The sequence below is a fragment of the Chiloscyllium plagiosum genome, unplaced genomic scaffold (genome assembly GCF_004010195.1).
Source record: "Chiloscyllium plagiosum isolate BGI_BamShark_2017 unplaced genomic scaffold, ASM401019v2 scaf_11456, whole genome shotgun sequence".
Classification (NCBI taxonomy): domain Eukaryota; kingdom Metazoa; phylum Chordata; class Chondrichthyes; order Orectolobiformes; family Hemiscylliidae; genus Chiloscyllium; species Chiloscyllium plagiosum.
In genome coordinates, this window is record NW_025211775.1 from 18,258 (window position 1) to 24,885 (window position 6,628).

The following is a 6,628-nucleotide window of genomic DNA, read 5'->3' on the forward strand; positions in this document are numbered from 1 at the left end:
TGCTAAATTACCCGCGGTCGCCCACCCGCCCGTGTCCCTCATGGTGCGTGCGCAACACCCCCCTCCCCCCGCCCGCCATCTTCTCAGGGGAGCTGGGGGCCTACTGCAACAACAACTTGACGTCTTTCCATAACCCCCCCAGCACCGTCCTATGGGCCAACTTTTTCGGCCCCGTTTTGCCCACCCCCACGTCCTGAGCTTTGGCGGTGCCCGTCCACTCCGCCTTTTGTTTTTGTGGGTGTGTGGGTGGGGGGGGGGGCCTTTTGTTTTTAAATAAAAATAAAAAATTATTCATGTTGCTGTGTGTGTGTCTCATCCTCCCCCTCCCCCCCATCTCTGTCCTCCATTGGGCGGAACCATCCGTCGGGGGGTCGGTGTTTCCCCGCCGGACCCTATTCCCCCGACGGACCGGCGCCGCCGCGGCGGTCCGCCGCCGGGTGGCGGCCCCCCATGTGGGCGCCGCGCCGGAAGCGCCGCTGCGGAGGAGGTCGGAGGTCATCCCGGCGGCAGACCGGAAGTGGGTCCCCGGGACGTCCCCTCCCCTGAGCAGCTGCAGCCGAAGGTAAAACCGGGGGCGGTCGGGAGGCGGCAGTTACCGGCCTCGGGCCCGGGAGGGGCGCGTCTGGGGGCCTCGGGGTGGGGGGGGAAGGGCCGGGAGGGTGCAATGCAAAGACCCGACCCGGGAAGGACGGGTTAGGCGCTGCATTAATGCAGCTTGAAAAGTGCAGACTGCATGCAACCCCCCCCCCCAACACTTCAATTGCAAATCGACCCCGGGGGGGGGGGGGTCAGATCAATGCAAAAAACCCCTTCAGTTGCAAATAAATCCAGAGGATTGCTCGGGTTTTAAATCAATGCAAAACCCCTTTAATTGCAAATAATCCCTAAATATTGCACAGTTTTTAAAATTAATGCAAAACCCTTCAATTGCAAATAATGCCTGAATATTGCACAGTTTTTAAAATCAATGCAAAACCCCTTTCATTGCAAATAATGTCTAAATATTGCACAGTTTTTAAAATCACTGCAAAACCCCTTTAATTGCAAATAATCCCTAAATATTGCACAGTTTTTAAAATTAATGCATAACCCCTTTAATTGCAAATAATCCCTAAATATTGCACAGTTTTTAAAATTAATGCATAACCCCTTTAATTGCAAATAATGTCTAAATATTGCACAGTTTTTAAATTCGATGCAAAACCCATTCTCTGGAAATAATCTCTGAATATTGCACAGATTTATAAATCAATGCAAAACCCTTTCACTGGAAATAATCTCTGTGCAATATTCAGTTTTTAAAATCAATGCAAAACTCTTCAATTGCAAATAATGCCTGAATATTGCACAGTTTTTAAAATCAATGCCAACCCCTTCAATTGCAAATAATCTCTGAATATTGCACAGTTTTTAAAATCAATGCAAAACCCTTTAATTGGAAATAATCCCTGAATATTGCACAGTTTTTAAAATCAATGCAAACCCCTTTAATTGCAAATAATCCCTAAATATTGCACAGTTTTTAAAATTAATGCATAACCCCTTTAATTGCAAATAATGTCTAAATATTGCACAGTTTTTAAAATCATTGCAAACCCCTTTAATTGGAAATAATCCCTAAATATTGCACAGTTTTTAAAATCACTGCAAACCCCTTTAATTGGAAATAATCCCTAAATATTGCACAGTTTTTAAATTCGATGCAAAATCCATTCACTGGAAATAATCTCTGAATATTGCACAGTTTTTAAAATCACTGCAAAACCCTTTCATTGGAAATAATCTCTGAATATTGCACAGATTTTAAAATCGATGCAAAACCCTTTCACTGGAAATAATCTCTGAATATTGCACAGTTTTTAAAATCAATGCAAAACCCTTTAATTGCAAATAATCCCTAAATATTGCACAGTTTTTAAAATCAATGCAAAACCCTTTAATTGGAAATAATCCCTGAATATTGCACAGTTTTTAAAATCAATGCCAACGCCTTTAATTGCAAATAATCCCTAAATATTGCACAGTTTTTAAAATTAATGCATAACCCCTTTAATTGCAAATAATGTCTAAATATTGCACAGTTTTTAAAATCATTGCAAACCCCTTTAATTGGAAATAATCCCTAAATATTGCACAGATTTTAAAATCGATGCAAAACCCTTTCATTGGAAATAATCTCTGAATATTGCACAGTTTTTAAAATCACTGCAAAACCCTTTCATTGGAAATAATCCCTAAATATTGCACAGTTTTTAAAATCGATGCAAAACCCTTTCACTGGAAATAATCTCTGAATATTGCACAGATTTTAAAATCGATGCAAAACCCTTTCATTGGAAATAATCCCTAAATATTGCAGTTTTTAAAATCACTGCAAACCCCTTTCACTGGAAATAATCCCTAAATATTGCAGTTTTTAAAATCACTGCAAAACCCTTTCACTGGAAATAATCCCTAAATATTGCGCAGTTTTTAAAATCAATGGGCAGCACGGTGGCACAGTGGTTAGCACTGCTGCCTCACAGCGCCAGAGACCCGGGTTCAATTCCCGCCTCAGGCGACTGACTGTGTGGAGTTTGCACGTTCTCCCCGTGTCTGCGTGGGTTTCCTCCGGGTGCTCCGGTTTCCTCCCACAGTCCAAAAGGTGTGCAGGGTCAGGTGAATTGGCCATGCTAAATTGCCCGTAGTGTTAGGTGAAAGGGTAGATGTAGGGGCATGGGTCTGGATGGGTCGGTATGGACTTATTGGGCCGAAGGGCCTGTTTCCATTACTGTAAGTAATCTAATCAATTCATTGGAAATGATCCCTAAACATTGCACAGATTTTAAAATCTATGCAAAATCCTTTAATTGGAAATAATCCCTAAATATTGCACAGTTTTTAAAATCACTGCAAATGGGTCTGGATGGGTTGTGCAAAGGTGGGTCGGTATGGACTTATTGGGCCGAAGGGCCTGTTTCCATTACTGTAAGTAATCTAATCAATCCATTGGAAATGATCCCTAAACATTGCACAGATTTTAAAATCTATGCAAAATCCTTTAATTGGAAATAATCCCTAAATATTGCACAGTTTTTAAAATCACTGCAAAACCCTTTAATTGGAAATAATCCCTAAATATTGCACAGTTTTTAAAATCTATGCAAAACCCTTTAATTGGAAATAATCCCTAAATATTGCACAGTTTTTAAAATCTATGCAAAATCCTTTAATTGGAAATAATCCCTAAATATTGCACAGTTTTTAAAATCTATGCAAAACCCTTTAATTGGAAATAATCCCTGAATATTGCACAGTTTTTAAAATCAATGAATCCTTGGATGTTGCACTGGATTCAAAATCAATGTAAAATCCTTCGGTAGTAAATAAATCCAGTGGCTCACTCCAGGATTATGTTAATGCAAAGCCCCCCTCAATTGTAAATTCTCCCTGAGTATTGCATTGGATTTATAATCAGTGCAGACCCCCTTCATTTGCAAATAAACTCAGTGTATTTGCCCAGAGATTAAATTAATGGAAATTCCTCCATTGTAATTCAATCCCTGAATATTGCCTTGGATTTAAAATTAATGCACAACTCCTCAATTCGAAAGAATTACAGTCCATTCTTAACGGATTAAATAAATGCAAAACTCTTCAAGTACAAATGATCTCAGTATTATTGACTGAATGCAAAACCATTCAATTCGAGTCACAGAGGTGGTACAGCACGGGAAACAGACCCTTCGGTCCAACCCTGTCCATGCTGACCCAGATATCCCAACCCAATCTAGCCCCAGCACCCGGCCCATATCCCTCCAAACCCTTCCTATTCACCTACCCGTCCAAATGCCTCTTAAATGTTGCAACTGTACCAGCCCCCACCACATCCTCTGGCAGCTCATTCCATTCACCTACCACCCTCTGCGTGGAAAAAGTTGCCCCTTCGGTCTCTTTTATATCTTTCCCCCTCTCGCCCTAAACCTACGCCCCTCTAGTTCTGGACTCCCCCTCCCCAGGGGGGAAAGACTTTGTCTGTTTATCCTATCCATGTCCCTCATAATTTTGTAAACCTCTATAAGGTCATCCCCTCGGCCTCCGACGCTCCGGGGAAAACAGCCCCAGCCTGTTCAGCCTCTCCCTGTAGCTCAGATCCTCCGACATCCCGGTAAATCTTTTCTGAACCCTTTCACAACATCTTTCCGATAGGAAGGAGACCAGAATTGCACGCAATATTCCAACAGTGGCCCCCTAACCAATGTCCTGCACAGCTGCAACATGACCTCCCAACTCCCTGTACTCAATACTCTGACCGATAAAGGAAAGCATACCAAAACGCCCTCTTCACGACTCGGGGAGGGGGGGGGGGGCAAGATCAATGCAGAAACCCCTTAATTGCAAATACTTCCTGACTGTTGGCATTGGATTTAACAATCAGTGCAGGACTCAGTGGTTGGACAAGCTCTGAATGCATTTTGCTGAGAGATTAACTCATTGCAAAACCCCTCAGTTGGAAATCAAGCCAGTGGACGGCTCAGGGGGTTAGATCAATGCAGCAACCTCTCAATTGCGATTAAACCCCAGTGGATTTCCGGGGGGGGGGGGGGGTTCAATTAATAAGGACGTTGTGAGACTTGAAAGGGTGGGGAAAAGATTTACCGGGATGTCGGAGGATCTGAGCTACAGGGAGAGGCTGAACGGGCTGGGGCTGTTTCCCCCGGAGCGTCGGAGGCTGAGGGGGTGACCTTATAGAGGTTGACAAAATCATGAGGGGGCATGGATAGGGTAAATTGCCATTTTTTTTCCCCTCCTGGGGTGGGGGAGCCCAGAACGAGAGGGGCATAGGTTTAGGGTGAGAGGGGGAAAGATATAAATGAGACCTAAGGGTCAACTTTTTCACCCAGAGGGTGGTACGTGTATGGAATGAGCTGCCAGAGAATGTGGTGGGGGCTGGTACAATTACAACATTTAAGAGGCATTTGGATGGGTATATGAATAGGAAGGGTTTGGAGGGATATGGGCCGGGTGCTGGGACGGGATTTGTTTCCTGCACACCTCTCGGACTCGAAAGCAAGTAATTCCAGTGGATTCACTCGATTAATCCTGCACCGTTCAATTGTAAATAAATCCAGTGCATGGCCCCAGTGATTAAATAATTACATACCCCTCCATTGTAAATAAATCCAGTGCATGGCCCCAGTGATTAAATAATTACAAACCCCTCCACTGTAAATAAATCCAGTGCATTGCCCAGTGATTAAATAATTACAAACCCCACATTGTAAATAAATCCAGTGCATGGCCCCAGTGATTAAATAATTACAAACCCCTCAATTGTAAATAAATCCAGTGCATGGCCCCAGTGATTAAATAATTGCTAACCCCTCCATTGTAAATAAATCCAGTGCATTGCCCCAGTGATTAAATAATTACAAACCCCTCCATTGTAAATAAATCCAATGCATTGCCCAGTGATTAAATAAATACAAACCCCTCCATTGTAAATAAATCCAGTGCATGGCCCCAGTGATTAAATAATTACAAACCCCACCATTGTAAATAAATCCACTGCATTGCCCCAGAGATTAAATAATTACAAACCCCTCCATTGTAAATAAATCCAGTGCATGGCCCCAGTGATTAAATAATGACAAATCCCTCCATTGTAAATAAATCCAGTGCATGGCCCAGAGATTAAATAATTACAAACCCCTCCATTGTAAATAAATCCAGTGCATTGCCCAGTGATTTAATAATTACAAACCCCTCCATTGTAAATAAATCCAGTGCATTGCCTAGTGATTAAATAATTACAAACCCCTCCATTCTAAATAAATCCAGTGCATGGCCCCAGTGAGTAAATAATTACAAACCCCTCCATTGAAAATAAATCCAATGCATGGCTCCAGAGATTAAATAATTGCAAACCCCTCCACTGTACATAAATCCAGTGCATTGCCCAGTGATTAAATAATTACAAACCTCTCCATTGTAAATAAATCCAGTGCATTGCCCAGTGATTAAATAATTACAAACCCCTCCATTCTAAATAAATCCAGTGCATGGCCCCAGTGATTAAATAATTACAAAACCCTCCATTGTAAATAAATCCAGTGCATGGCCCCAGTGATTAAATAATTACAAACCCCTCCATTGTAAATAACTCCAGTGCATTGTCCCAGTGAGTAAATAATTACAAACCGTTCCATTCTAAATAAATCCAGTGCATGGCCCCAGTGATTAAATAATTACAAACCTCTCCATTGTAAATAAATCCAGTGCATGGCCCCAGAGATGAAATAATTACAATCCCCTCCATTGTAAATAAATCCAGTGCATGGCCCCAGTGATTAAATAATTGCAAACCCCTCCATTGTAAATAAATCCAGTGCATTGCCCAGTGATTAAATATTACACCCCCTCCATTGTAAATAAATCCAGTGCATGGCCCCAGAGATTAAATAATTGCAAACCCCTCCACTGTAAATAAATTCAGTGCATTGCCCAGAGATTAAAGAATTACAATCCCCTCCATTGTAAATAAATCCAGTGCATGGCCCCAGAGATTAAATAATTGCAAACCCCTCCACTGTAAATAAATTCAGTGCATTGCCTCGTGATTAAATAATTGCAAACCCCTCCATTGTAA